The following is a 15,848-nucleotide window of genomic DNA, read 5'->3' as shown; positions in this document are numbered from 1 at the left end:
GGAGAAGAATTTCAGTATGTGACCTAGAGACTGTTCTTGTGATACTTTGACAAAGAATGTGGCTACTTTTTGTCCTTGCCCAAAATATCTGCCTGAGGCTAACGTGAAGAGTTTTGCATTATTTGCATTAGCAAAGTATGGTAGTTTGAATGTAATTGGTCCCTATTAGTTCACAGAGAATGGCATAATTAGGAAGTGAGGCTTTGTTGGAGGAAGTATGGCCTTGTTGGAGGAAGTATGTCACTATGGAAGTGGGCTTTGAAGTCTCATATATGCTCAAGCCACACCGACTGTCTCAGACCACTTCCTGTTGCCTGCAAATCAAGATGTAGGACACTCAGCTACTTCCACTGCATCTTGTCTGCCTGCATGTCACCATGTCGCACCATGATGATAATGGACTAAACCTCTGAAAATGTAAGCCACCCCAATTAAATGTTTTTCCTCTATAAGAGCTGCTGTGGTCATAGTGTCTCCTCACAGAATTAGAAACAGTAACTAAGACAGGAATTGGTATCAGGGATTGAGATATTGCTGTCATAGGCCTGACTATGTTTTTTGTTTAGAGGAATTTGAACTTTGGTACTTTGGGTTAGGAAAGCAGTGGAATGTTTCAAGTATTGCTTAATGGACTGTACTAGTACAATCATGGAAGACAATGGTGATGAGAATGATTTTAACTGTAGGGGGCTTGCTTAGGAAGTTTCAGAGGAGAATAAATTTAGTATGTTGCCTAGAGATAGTTCTTGTGGTATTTTGGTGAAGAATGTCACTGCCTTGTGCCCTTGTCCAAAGAGTCTGCCTGATGCTAAAGTGAAGCGATTTGGAATTCCATGGGAAGAGAAAAATCTCAAAGCAGTCTCAAAACCATAGACTCTGTCATGTGGTTACCAATATTTATGTTTATAAAGATTTATAATTAAAAGGAGCAAGATTAGGAGAAAACAAAACCAGGAAATGGAATGGAGCTAAGTCTTGTGTTTAAGGAGATAAACAGATTAATAAATGTAATAAAAGGAGTTATAACCTCAGAGGAAGATCCCACTCACATAAGTTTCCAACTTGTGAAAAGGAATTAAGAAAAAGCTTAGAGTTGGGTGTGGTGGTACATACCTTTAATCCCAGCACTCCAGAGGCAGAGGCTGTTGGATCTCTGAGTTTGAGGCTAGCCTGGTCTGTGGAGAATGTTTCAGGATAGCCAAGCTTAAGTAGTGAAGAAAACCATTGAAAGCAGAAAGCTGGTGAAGATGTAATTGAATGAGTGGGATATGTTCCGGCCCCAGCAAGCAGTAAAACTTGGCAGATTTGGCAACATGGTTCTGACTTTAGAGTCAAGGATAGAAGAACAGGGTAATAAAATCTCCTTCCACAATCAAGGAAAATCACTGAGGCCATATGTGTGACAGTGGTATCCCTGCATGGAGGTCTAGAGATGTCATTATGTAAAGCTGTTAAGATGAAGCCTGGGTTACCTTGGAGACCCCAAAATGTTGGAGAAGTCAGAGCTTTGGGATACCTGTCAAGGAGAGCTGCTAACAGGGAGCAGATCCAGCCCAAGAGAAAGAAGTGTGTTATAATCAACAAATCTGTAAGGAGTTGGAGAGCTGAAGAGTGCTTTGATATCAGACATAGAGATGCAGAGTTTGAAGTTTGCCCAGCTGGCTTTCTGTCTTGCTTTGGTCCAGTATTTCCTCATTATGCTCCATTTTGGAACAGTAATATATATCCTGTGCCATTGTATGTTGGAAGTATGTGATCTACTTTTCATTTTGATTTTATGAAGATTTACAGTTAGGAGATTGCCATGAGTCTCTGTAGAGTCTTCAGAATTCGACATTTAAACAAGTTTGAGACTGTTGTAGACTATGGTGACTTTTGAAGTTGGACTAAATACATTTTGCATTATGATAAGGCTATGAGCCTATGGGGGCCAGGGAGTGGAATGTAGTGGTTTGAATAAAAATGGACTCTATAGGCCCATAGGGATTGGCACTATTAGGAGATATGGCCTTTTGGAAGATGTGTGGCCTTATTAGAGGAGGTAGGCTGTGAGGTCTCAGAAGCTCAAGCCTGGCTAGTGTGTCACAGTCATTTCTGCTACCTGTAGATCAAGATGTACAACTCTCAGTTCCTTCTCTAGTACCATGTCTGCCTGCACTGCACCGTGTTTCCGGATATGACAATAATGGACTAAACCTCTGGATTGTAAGTAAGCCCTAATTCAATGTGTTCCTTTATAAGAGTGTTCATGGTCCCAGTGTCTCTTCACAGAAATAGAAATCCTAACTAAGATAGAGCCCTATGGGAGGGTTCATATAAAACAAATCAAACAATAAAAAGAGCACGGGAAAGGCGAAAGATAAAAGTGAAGATACATCCACCTCAACATATGTTTAAAATACAACAAAGAATATTAAACAACTCAATGTGACATATTCACAACCTCACAACTCCTGAACAGTGGAAATAAAAGTAACTAAGAAGGCTGAAATGGCAGAGAAAAATTTCAGAGTCCTATTTGTGAGAAAGATGAATGACCATATAGAGAATTCAAATACATAGATGAATGAACTAAGGAAATAAATCCAGAACCTATAGAGGGCAGGTACCAATGCAAACAAAATAGTATAGTATATAATGAACAGAGTTTCAGCTCAGGAGGGTGAAAAATGACTGGATATGGATGAGAGTGATAGTTGCACAATAATATGAATGCTTATAAAGCAACAGAACCACAAATTATTTTAAAAAACAAAAATGGCTTTTAGAATATAACATTAAAATTTTACTTTAGTCAGTACACTTATTGACTTACTGTAGCTGGAGTTGTCTCCAGTCCCGACCAGGCCCACAGCCTCTCAGACCCAAATAAACACATAGAGGTTTGTATTAATTAAAACTGTATGGCCTAATGGCTCAGGCTTCTTGCTAGCCAGATCTTACATCTTTTTTTTTTTTTTTTTTTTTGGTTTTTCGAGACAGGGTTTCTCTGTGTAGCTTTGCGCCTTTCCTGGGACTCACTTGGTAGCCCAGGCTGGCCTCGAACTCACAGAGATCCGCCTGGCTCTGCCTCTCGAGTGCTGGGATTAAAGGCATGCGCCACCACCGCCCGGCCAGATCTTACATCTTAAATTAACCCATTTCTATAAATCTATACTTTACCATGTGGCTCATTGCTTACTGGTATCTTTACATCTTGCTTCCTCTGTGTTTGGCTGGCAACTCCTGACTCAGCTGTAGTGGGTAGCCATTCCAGCTTTGACCTGGAAGCTCCAACCCCCTCTGAGGCTTCGGTAACGGTCATGCCTACAAGGTGGGGCTGAGAGAGGCCACTGAAGACCCGGGTTCCAGATGCACATGCTCTCTTAGTTCCTGGACCCTGGTTGCTGGAGGTAGACCAAGCAGAGTTCTCCAGAGAATACCGCCGGACTGCACCATGCCTTTCCCAGACTCTGTAAACTATCCATTCATCTGTAATTTACCCCACAAAATAAACCTCCCTTTTAACTACGTGGAGTGGCCTCAATAATTTCACCAATACTCAGCCTTCCTGTTCCCAGAATTCTCTTCTCTCTTTATCCCACCTATACTTCCTGCCTGGCTACTGGGCAATTAGCACTTTATTTATTAACCAATCAGAGCAACACTTTAACAGCATACAGAGCTATTTACACAGCAACTTACATGTGCAGAAGACAGGAGTCATGTTATCATCTTAATGAATACATAAAAAGGCTTTGACAAAATCCAACATGATTTCATGATAAAAGCTCTAGAAAAAGTAGGACTAGAAGAAACATATCTTAAAATGTTAAGGGTTATATATGACAAAGCCACAGCTGCAGCATGAGTCCTAATTGGTCTTGATAAAAACCCAGAGTCAGATATCAGGGTGAAAGGTGAAAGATCAGAGAAGCAGAGCAGCTAGCTAGACTTCTTTCCTGTACCAAATCTTCAGCCTGAAAGGGTCTGGGTTCCTGTCTCCTTCTGATTTATATTTCTTTCTCTGCCCAACTATATCACTTCTGGTCTCAACCTCCCTAGTGCTGGGATTAAAGGCATGTGTTCCACACTGCCTGGCTCTGTTTCTCTTTTAGATTGGATCAATCTTTTATATCCCATGGTGGCCTTGAACTCACAGAGATCTGCTTCTGCCTCCTGAGTGCTGGGATTAAAGGTGTGTGCCACCACTGCCTGACCTCTATGACTAACTAGTGACTCAGCTCTGCACTCTGATCTCTAGGCAAGATTAAATTGTTAAAACAAACAAATTATCACCATACACAACCAACATGAATCTAAAAGGAGAAAACTTAAAGCAATTCCATTGAAAGCAAAAATGAGACAGGGCTGCTCACTATCCCCATTCCTTTCCAATATAGTGCTTGAAGCAATAAGGCAAGAGGAGGAAATTGAGGGGATACAAATAGTAAAGGAGAAGTCAAATTATCCCTATTTGCAGATTATATGATATTATATGTAAGAGGTACCCAAAATTCCACCAGAAAACTTCTCAAAATTCAACAAAGTGGCAGGATACAAAAATCAACTTACAAAAATTAGCCTTCCTATATACAAATAACAAGCATGCTAGGAAAGAGATCATAAGCACACTCATTTATAATCACCTCAAAACAATATCCTGGAATAAATGTAACCAAGGAAATACAGAGCTATTTGAAGATTTCTGAGGAAAGAGATTAAGGAAGACATCAGAAAATGAAAAGACCTCCCACACTCATAGATTGGTAGATTTAATATTATGAAAATGATCATTATACTAAAAGAAGTTGGTAGATTTAACACAATCCCAACTAAAATTCTCATGAGTTTTTTCACAGAAATATCCTACAATTTGTATGGAACCACAAAGTACCAAGGATAGCCAAAGCAATCTTGGAAAAAAACCAACAATACTGGAGAGATTATCACTTGAAATTTCTAAATAGATTATAGAGGTATTGCAATAAAAATAGTATGATACTGGCACACACACACACACACACACACACACACACACACAAACAACTTATAGAAACACAAAAGAAGACACCAACATAAATACACCTAACTGTAGCCAACTGGTAATTGACAAAGATGCCAAAATTATATACTTGAGGAATGACAGCATCTCTAACAAATGGCGCTGAGAAAACTGGATGTCCTCAAGTAAAAGAATGAATATTCATATCTACCACTTTCCATCAAAATTAAATCCAGAAGATCAGTGACCACAATTTGAAACCTGGAATGCTGAAACTGTCCAAAGACAACATGGTCAGCATCCTACAAGATGTAGGTGTAGGAAAGGGCTTTCTAAATAGGACTCTGTTTGCCAAGTAATTAAGGCCAACAATTAACAAGTGGGAACTCAGAAAACTAAAACTCTTCTGTACAGCTAAGGGAACAATCACTCAAGTCAAGGGGGAACTTACATAGTAGGAGAGAATCTTTGCTAACTATATATCTTTCAGAGGACTAATACTCTGAATGTTTAAAGAACTGAAAAAAACAAGAGTCAAGAAACAATCCAACTGAAAAGCAGGCTCTATATCTGAAGAGAGAGTTTTCAAAAGAAAAATCAAAATGGGTAAGATGTGCCTCAAAGAGTGTTCCTCTTTAGAAATTAGGGAAATGCAAATTGAAACAGCTTTGAGATTTCATCTCACACCAGTTAGAGTAGCTAAGATCAAGAAAATAAGCTATAACAAATGCTGGTGAGGAAACTGGAACCCTCATTCACTCTTGGTGGAACTGAAAACTGGTGCAGTCTGGAAATCAGTGTGGAGAATTCTTAAAAAACTAAAAATAAATCTAACATATGACCAAGCTTTACCAGTCATTGGCATATGCTCAAAGAACTTGACAATATATAGCACAAGCAATATTAATTTCCACCCTATTCACAATATCTAGGAAATGGAAACAATCTCAATGTTCTTCAACCTATTAATGGATAATGAAAATATGGTATATATACACTACAGAATGTTATTCAGATGTAAAGAAAAGTTAAATCATGACTTTCAAGTAGATGGATGGAACTAGAAAGTATTATACTGAGGGAGGTTATACAGACACAGAAAGACAAATGCCACATGCACTCAATCATGTGTGGCTCCTAGCTGCAAGTCTTTAGATGTAAGTATATATCCTTGAGTAACAGAAACCAGGAAAAAATGAGCGTGGAAGGGGAATAGAAGTACACAAGTGATATGAAGGGGAAAATGGGAAAATGGGGAGATGGGGATGGGCATTTAAAATAGGGAAGGGAGAGAGTGGTCAATAAAGATGAATGGGGAGAAAGAATTAATAACAATAAAGATATTTGAAAAAGCCTTGAGGAATTATACTACTTTATATTTACCTAAAAATTACAAACAATATATTTGTGTATGTATATCTATATTTTAATGAAGATATGCCGCATGAATTGACAATGCTTTCCCAGAGAGTCATAGGGCAGCTAAGAAAAACCCCAGCACCAGGTATGAGAAACCTCATTTTGAGTTGTTATTCAGGGGAACCTAGGAGATTCCCAAAACAATACAGGCTATTGCTGTTTCCCATGGTTGTCTCCCAGAAGTGAAGGAAAGTCCCTATTGCTGAAGATATTGTGTACTTATGAACATGTGATTCAGATTTGAGCTGGGTCCAACTTGAAAGCCTCCTCCCTGAGGACTAACTTTGAGAGTGGCAGAAGATGCCATGCAAGGTGCCAAAGGAGAAAACAATCAATATTCCCATCCAGCTATGATATCAGTGAATTTATAATCATGACCAGCATGGAAAAATATTTCAAAATGTGCAATAGCAGTATTCATATCTTAGCAGCAATCAACAGCTCTCTAATTGGATTTAAGACCCACACACCAAGAGGAATATCATACCTGGTACTGGAAATAGAGCCAACTGCCCAGGGCTAGTGCAGTTATGGATCTTAGAGGAGAAATTACCACTGCCAATTTACTAGACCAACATAATTCCTAACTGTAGAAATAAGTGTAGCACTCACCATTCATCAGAGAATCTTTTCTTTATTGCCTAGGGAAACCAATACAGTAAACCACAACTGGTCAAAATACATAGAACAACTGATCATGGGATACATCTACAACACAATCTCTGTACACAAGGATCAATGTACATTGTAGAACACAGGGTGGGAAGATTGTAAGAGCCAAAGGATTTGTTGTTGCAAAATTGTGTCTCCTAGAAATGATAGAGAAGCTATACCATTGAACCCACGACAATATGGCTGCCTAAGCAAGACCAGAGCAATGACAACACTAATAGACATGCTGTCGTGGAAGGGGAAATCTCACAAGGCCCCACATCTAAACAGAGAACTACAGGTAACTATTGACTACCGAGAAAAGAATTAGTCTTCTTTGGGCATGAGCTCCCTAATTGGTTACCCAATGCCAAGTGGTCAGCCCTCAAGTCATATACATCTAATCAACAACAAATGAACTCAACGGATCATATTTTTATATCTATTCACACACACACACACACACACACACACACACACACACACATCATGAATTTGAGAAGAAGTAAGAGGTGGGACAAAGCAGGGATTAGAAGGTGGAACAGGGAGAGAGGAAACTGTAATTATGATTTAGTTTTAAAAAATCCTTTATATAAAGTTTTAATCAAAATTTGATTTATTGTGGGATATTTTGATCACACTCTGACACACCTGAGACTGACAATAAAGTTTACCTTAAGTCAGAGGGTAGAGCTAACAGACAAGCTTGGCCACCTGTAGGGTAAAAGGGCCAGCCAAAAAACCCCACCGTGGCCCTGAAATAAGAGCCTATGAAAGAAACATACCCTGGCCCTGAAAGTATAACCAAAGAAATATACCCTGACTCAGAAAACAGACTTTGGTACTGGAATCAGAGCCAGTGAAAGAAATATACCCTGGCCCTGAAACTAGACTCAAAAAGCTAAAAGGACCAGTGAAAGAAACACACTTTGGCCCTAAAACCAGAGCCAAATCTGCCTCTGACCAACTGAACATGAAACCAACCAATCGTTGAGCATGAAAACCAACCAATCCCTGAGCAGAAAACAACCAGTCCCTGAGCATGAAATATAGCCATTCCATTCTGAGTTTGTCCAAGCTCAAGGAGATAGAAGAAACCTGATCAATTATCTCCCTGAAAATCTTCTCCCTGGCAAAAGTCTACCCATAAAAAGCCCTGTATAATCAATCCCCTCTGCCTGTTCACTTGGCAACTGTCCTTCTCCACTCTGGCAGAAGCAGCCACTCTCCTGGATTCCTCCTTCCCAAATAAATCTCTTGAAAGAGTTTTGGGTGAAGATCTTCTCTTGCTGGCATGGAGCAGAATGTCTGCTGGGAAGTTCCCTTAAGGGAGCAGAGCAGAAGTAACAACTTCACCGTAGCTGGAACGGGTTGCTACATTTCTGCAGGGAGTTCTGCTTAGCAGAGTAAAGCAGAAGTAACAACTTGGGCCGGAGCAGAGAAGAAAAGGATACCTCTCCTGGAAAACTCCCTTGGGAGCAGAGCAGAGCTCAGCTGTAGCAGCTCTCTCTCTCAGAGAGCATCAGGATTGCCACATCCTGTGGGGAGAACATCCTCCATCAGACCCCAGCTTCAGGTATAGCCTGACATCCTGATAAGTCCGGACACTTTTCTCATTACAGCTATAGGTATCCAGGATACCTTCCCTTCACACTTGCAGGTTTAGCCTGACTTCCCAACAAGTCAGGATACCTTTCTCTCCAGAACTGACACAGCTGGTTACCCGCACACAGTTCCCCCTTTTCTGCCATCTTTAGCAGATTTGGTGAGATACCTGGGAATTCTTAAAGGGGCAGTTAGGATTAAAAATAAAAAAGAAAAATGTTTGCCACATTAAGAATCAGAAATATCACAATGCAGGGAGTTAGAACCCTCTTTAGTGCTACTATGAATGGCTTGCAAATGGAAAAAAATAAACGTGATAAATAACTACAATTCGACTTTCCTTTGGACCACCAGCTCACAAATAATGACACAGAGACTTATTTTTAATTATGAAAGCTTCATCTTAGCTTAGACTTGTCCCCCTCAGCTCTTATAACTTAAATAAACCCATTTATTTTAATCTACATTTTGTCTCATGGCTCATTACCTCATTTCTCCATATGGTTCATGCTGCTTCCTCTGTGTCTGATTGGTGACTTTGTCATCTTCCCAGAGTTCTCTCCTTCTCTCCACCCTAAAGTCTCGATTATACCTCCTGCCTAGCTATTGGCTGTTCAGCTTTTTATTACACCAATCACAGCAATACATATTCACACAGTATACAAATATACTACAACAAACCACTTAGCTAGGATTGACATAATACTATTAGTTTGGTAATTCCTATTTTATTCTTAAGAAAATAGTTTAATAGCTGTCAAATATGATATTGATAAGATATAAGCTTTAGAAAGACTTACTACTGATAATATACAAGCCTTATTAAGGCTTTTCAATGAAAATAATAAAAATTTGACAGATAAGATACAAGCCTTAGAAAGACCTACTAATGAAAATAGGAAAAATATTCATACACAGAGGAATTTAGAGCACAATGTGCTGAACCACTGAATTATGAAATTGAAGAGGAGCAGCCAAAGATTATTAGATAACCAACCTCAGTTTATCCAGTTACCATTCAAGAACAACTAACAGATGATATGCACCTCCAAGGCTATGCAGAAGTTGGCTGGAATCCTGTAGAAGTTTTTGATTTGAAGAGATTTAAAGAGATAGTTGTTGAGACAGTTGATTGGCTTGATCAGTTTGGGAGGCATCTAGGCAGTGGGACCAAGTCCTGTGCTCAATGCATGAATTGGCTGTTTGAAACCAGGAACTTATGCAGGGACACTTGGCTTAGTCTGGGAGGAAGGGACTGGACCTCCCTGGACTGAGTCTACCAAGTTGATCACAGTCCTCGGGGGAGGACTTGTCCTGGAGGAGGTGGGAATGGAGGGTGGGCTGGGGGTAAGGGGAGGGCGTGGGAGGGGGGAGAATAGGGGAACCCATGGCTGATATGTAGAACTGAATGGTATTGTAAAATAAAAAATATATATCACAAAAAAAAAAAAAGAGATAGTTGTTTCATATGCTATGCATTCATCCTGTGTGAAGCAGATGTTAAATTCATGGGCAACTCGAAAGAATTATACTTTAAGACTAGAAAGATTTAACTACAACTATGTTGGAACCTGGCCCTCAGTTACAATGGAGAACATGTTGGAAAAAAGGACCTAGGGTCATAGAACAATGAGGTATAGCTCAAGGTATGGAAATTTCCCAAGATTAGCTATTCAATGAGGGTCAGTATGCTGATTTGAAAAGACAGTATAGATTTTGTGACCATACTTGGGTGCTATATTGTTTAGCAGCTTTCAATGCTTGGGACAGGTTAAAGAATCAGGATAGAGGTTTAAATCCTTTACTAAAACTATACAAGGCCCCAAAGAAGTCTTCACTGATATGTATGTATGTATGTATGTATGTATGTATGTATCTATCTATCTATCTATCTATCTATCTATCTATCTATTTATTTATTGGTTTTTCAAGACAGGGTTTCTCTGTGTAGTTTTGGTGCCTGTCCTGGATCTCACTCTGTAGACCAGGCTGGCTTCAAACTCACAGAGGTCCACCTGGCTCTGCTTTCCAAGTGCTGGGATAAAGGCGTGCACCACCACTACCTGGCTTCACTGATTAATTTTTACAAAGATTGATTTCAGTTGTAAATAGAAGGATATAATATTTAGAAGTTAGACAAATATTAATTGAATCTTTGACTTTTGAAAATGCTAATTCAGAATGCAAAAGGGTGATTTGTTCTTTAAAGGCATGATTGGCACCAATAGATGAATAAATTAGAAATATGCCTGATATTGTATATCACACTTATGATGCTGCTTGGGTAGAAGTAATTTATAGAAATTTAAGAAAAAGAGAATGTCAGATGTTTTAATGGTAAATAAGGTCATTTGAAAAGGGAGTGTAGGCAAGATGTCCTTAGAAATAACTTTTTTTTCTAGAGATAATTCAAACAGAAAGACCCAGCCTTCTCTAGTAAACAGAAGGCATGGCAAAGGTTGGCATTGGACTAATGAAAGCAGATCAACAAGGGACAGGCAAAGTAACCCTTTGCCATCAGGAAACATCCTGAGGGGCCTCACACAGGCTCTAATATCAAATTTGGCTCAATCATTCTCAGTCATCATTGGAGAAACTTATCCACAGATCAATTAAAAGACTTAATACATGTTGTTAAAAACAACACAGCTCTGGATGTGATGAAAGACATAAAAACTTCTATAGCTACAACAAAAAGTTCAGGAGAGACCTGAAAACAGGTATTTTGGCAAACTTCTATAAATGATCAGTGACCAAAGCTAAAAATAGGGACAAATGGCATTGAAATTAAGGGTTTGGTAAGGTAAAGATGTAATAATACTTTCACCAAAATCTTGGCATCCAGATTGACCTCTTCAGGAGGCAAATGTTTCAGCTTCTTGGGACTGGAACTTTATCTCAGGTAAAACAAAGTGCAAGACAGAGGGACAGAGGGACAGATAGGAAAATTAAAAACACATGTGGCTTATTGGTGAAATTATTTTGGCCACTCCACGTAGTTAAAAGGATATTTATTAAATGGCGTAACTCGCAAATTAAGTAATAGGTAGGTCACAGGGTCTGGGGAAGGTGTATCGCAGTCCAGCAGTGTTCTCTGGAGCTCTGCTCAGTCAACCTCCACCATTCAGCATCCCGGCACAGAGAGCGCACAGAGCGAGCGCTGGTCCATCCAGCTCTCTGGTCTCCAGGCGCCTCCCCTGGCCCCGCCTCGTAGGCGTGACAGTTGCCAGAGTCTCAGTGGGGGTTGGAACTTCCAGATCCAAGTTGGAATGGCTACCCACTACAGTGGCTAACATGGCAATGAATTTATGGGAATGTGATTTGTTGCAGTAATGGAAACCACATATTAGCATTCCTCCAGTCTCAGAAACAAACCATAAAATAAATAATGATTATGAGAGAAATATTAAAAAGTATTATCAAGAACAGTGACAGACCATTCAGATTGTACATAAGCAGGGCACAACAGCTGGTGTTCTTTCAAGGGTATCAACAACCCTACCTTTACAATGTGGTTAATAGAAAAACCTGTGTTGGTGGGAAAATGGCCGTTGACATAAAATAAAATTACAGGCACTAGAACAGCTGGTACAGGAGCAGTTAGACGTTTAACACATTGAAGAATCAACCAGTCTTTGAAATTCTCCTATATTTGTCATTTAAAAGATATATGAAAAATGGAAAAAATTAACAGATTTAAGAACCATAAATAAGGTGATTCAGCCAAAATTCTCTTTGGAGCCTGGAATTCCATTGCCTTCTTTATTACCTAAATGATGGTTTATTATAGTGATTGATTTAAAAGACTGGATTTTTTAACTTTGCTTTTGCAAGAAGAGGATGGATAAAAATTGCCTTTACAGTGCCTACTTAAAATAATTCTGAGTCTGTAAAAAGGTATCAGTGAAAAGTTCTTCTATAAGGGATCTTAAACAGTCCCACCCTCTATCAATAGTTTGTACAGCAGCCATTGTTAATAATTCATAATCAGTTCCCTAAATACACAATTTACCATTGTATGAATGATATCTTACTAGCTTATTCAGACTTAGATATCTTAGAAAAAAAAGTTTGAAGAGGTAAAGAAAATTTTACTTTTCTGGGGATTACAAATTGCTCTGGAAGAAAACACAAAGAGGAAATTCTATTAATTGCCTGGGATATAAGAGAGGTTTACAAAAATTCAACCACAGAATGTACAATTCAGGAGAGATTAATTATGAACTTTTAATGATTTTCAAGACTGCTGGGAAACCAGGCGGTGGTGGCACACGCCTTTAATTCCAGCACTTGGGAGGCAGAGGCAGGCGGATCTCTGTGAGTTCGAGAGCAGCCTGGGCTACAAGTGAGTTCTAGGAAAGGCACAAAGCTACACAGAGAAACCCTATCTTGAAAAACAAGAACAAAAACAAAAACAACAAAAAAAAAACTGCTGGGAAATATTTGATAACTATGTCCCACAACTGGATTAACAACTCAAGAATGAAGCAATTTATTTCAAACCTTTCAAGGTGATAAGGACTTAAATAGACCATGAGAATTATCAGTTGTGGCTGGGAGAGAACTGGCTTTGGTAGAAAAGAAATCACAAGATGTACATATAGATCATTTAGATACAGAGCTTGATTGTATTCTGATTATTTTACATTCTATAAATTCTACCACAGAAATTCTTATGGAGAGAAAATATGAGATCTTAGAATGGATATTTTTACCATACAAACAAAGTAAAAAATTAAAGACCTATATAGAAAATGTTTTTGGAATGATTCTTAAAGAAAATTGTGACTTCATCAATTAGCAAGAATAGACCAAGCAGAAATTGTGGTACCTTTTATTAATGTTGAAATTGCCTCATTGTAGATGGAAAATAAAAATTGCAAAGAGCTTCCAGTGGTTTTTTTTTTTGGTGGGGGGGAAAGATTAGCAAAAAAAAAATCCCCAAAGAAAGAGACTTGAGTTTATAAAGAGAACTAATTAGATCCTTCTTCACATCACACAGAGAACACTAATTTCTAGAGTCCCTAGAGTCTATACTAATGCAAATAAATCAGGAAAGGCAGGTTATAAGACAGTAAAAATAAGTAAAGTGGCTCAAAGCTCTTATAATTCAGTTAAAAATCAGAATTATATGCTATTCTCATTCTATTATTAGATTTCCAGAACCTCTTAAAATAGTTAGACTCTTAATATGCAGAAAGAGTTGTTTTACATATTGAAACCACTGGAATTATTTCAGATGATTCATAATTAACTTTATTGCTTATTCAATTACAAGAAATAATCAGAAATAGAAACCATCCCTTATATATAACATATATCAGATCCCATATGGGGCTACCAGGCCCTCTAACACAAGGTAATGATGAAATTGATCAGCTATTTGGTAGGAAATGTGCTAGAAGCATCAGAATTTTATAAGAAACACCATGTTAGTATCAAGGGTTTGAAGAAAGATTTTTCTATCACCTGGCAACAAGCTAAGGAAATTATAAGCAAATATCCTACTTGTCCTTTCTCTAACCAAACTCCACTACCTGAACGAAGCAACCCAAAGGGTACTCAAAGAAATGAATTTGACAAATGGATGTGTTTCATTTTGCAGAATTTGAAAAATTAAAGTATGTGCATTATACCATAGATACTCATTCAGGATTTCAATTGACAACTGCTTTAGTCCAGCAAAGGCTAATTCTGTAATCACATATTTATTAGAAGTTATGGAAATCATGGGGGTACCTGTACAAATTAAGAGTGACAATACTCCAGCATATGTCTCTAAAAAATGAAACAATTTTTTTGCATATTACAATATAAAACATTTTATAGGTATATCACAGAATCCTACACGACAACTAGTTATAGAAAGTTCTAATTGTACTTTAAAATATATGCTTAATAAACAGAAAGCGGTAATAAACAACCCCAGGGATATATTTCACAATGCTTTATTAACTTTGAAGTTTTTTAATTCTAGTGAAAAAGGAATGAGAGCTGTGGAGAGACATTGGATAATAGAAAAAATTGTTGAATTAAATAAGCCTGTGCTATGGGATGTCTTTCTATATACTGTGAATATATTTTATTACCATTGTTTAATAAAGAAGCTGTTTTGGTTTATAGCAAGGCAAGATATAGCCAGGAAGGAAATCCAAGCAGAGATACAGGGAGATGGCAGAGTCAAAGAAAAGCCAGCGAGTCATCCAAGAAGCAAGAAGTGAAAGTACTGGTAAGGCACCGGCCTCATGGCAATACATAGATTAATAGAACTGGGTTTATTTATGATGTAAGAACTAGCTAATAATAAGAATTTTCCCAGAGGCACAGGCAACAGAAAATGATAGAATAGACCTCTCATGAATAGACTACTAGGTACACAACCTTTGTAAGTTCTGATACTTACTTGAGACTGATGGTTGCAAGTCAGCTCTCCACTATTCCAACAGACAAACTCAGTTGGGTCATCTGGGTTTCTGATAATGGTCAGGTGTTTTTCTGTATCCAGGGAAAGATGATCCAGAGTCAAATCCTAGGTAAAGCTGACCATCAAGCTTCTTCTTTTCTCAAATTCTGGCTGTATGATCCTGCCCACCTGAAAATTTGTTCTCTTTTGCAGAGAAATTCCTAGTGGGCTGGTTTCATCCACAGACAAGTGAAACGTTTGTGCAGCTTTCACTTCATATTGCTTAAGCACTAACAAAGCTTCTGTCTCCCAGTGAAGGAGCAAAACAAAATCTGACTCATACCTGTCATGCACTGAGTACTGCCCCCAAAAAAGATATGATTGATTTATTTGGCATGGCAGAAGACTCAATTAATGAAAGTACAAGCAAAAGACTCTCAATTCAACTTTCAGAGAGCACACAATGGCCAGCAAGATTCTTGAAACAAAATAACCAGTTATCCCATGAAGCAAAGGAGCCCAGCAATTTTTCCAGGGTAACAGAAAAATCTGACCTTAAAATAAGAATAAAATGTGGCCGGGCGGTGGTGGCACACGCCTTTAATCCCAGCACTCGGGAGGCAGAGGCAGGCGGATCTCTGTGAGTTCGAGGCCAGCCTGGGCTACCAAGTGAGTTCCAGGAAAGGCGCAAAGCTACACAGAGAAACCCTGTCTCGAAAAAAAAAAAAGAATAAAATGTGAAGGATCCAGAACACATATGATAATTTAAGATAGCTGGTGCAGGGT

At 38.6% G+C, this 15,848-nt stretch overlaps 1 protein-coding gene across 2 annotated transcripts in view; it reads right to left on the bottom strand.

Annotated features, from left to right (window-relative positions):
• LOC114707395 (putative selection and upkeep of intraepithelial T-cells protein 1 homolog) overlaps positions 1-15,369 on the bottom strand; it is a 40,739-nt gene extending 25,370 nt beyond the window's left edge. For both annotated transcript variants that reach the window (XM_037202823.1, XM_037202824.1), the window contains exon 1: positions 15,063-15,369. The gene's annotated coding sequence lies outside the window, so the exon portion shown is untranslated. The remainder of the gene's footprint in view (positions 1-15,062) is intronic.
• Positions 15,370-15,848: the final 479 nt, after the last annotated feature.

This window comes from Peromyscus leucopus, chromosome 2, assembly GCF_004664715.2.
Source record: "Peromyscus leucopus breed LL Stock chromosome 2, UCI_PerLeu_2.1, whole genome shotgun sequence".
NCBI classification, from domain to species: Eukaryota; Metazoa; Chordata; class Mammalia; order Rodentia; family Cricetidae; genus Peromyscus; species Peromyscus leucopus.
The sequence above is the reverse complement of the archived record's forward strand: the minus strand, read 5'-3'. Positions and strand labels throughout refer to the sequence as shown.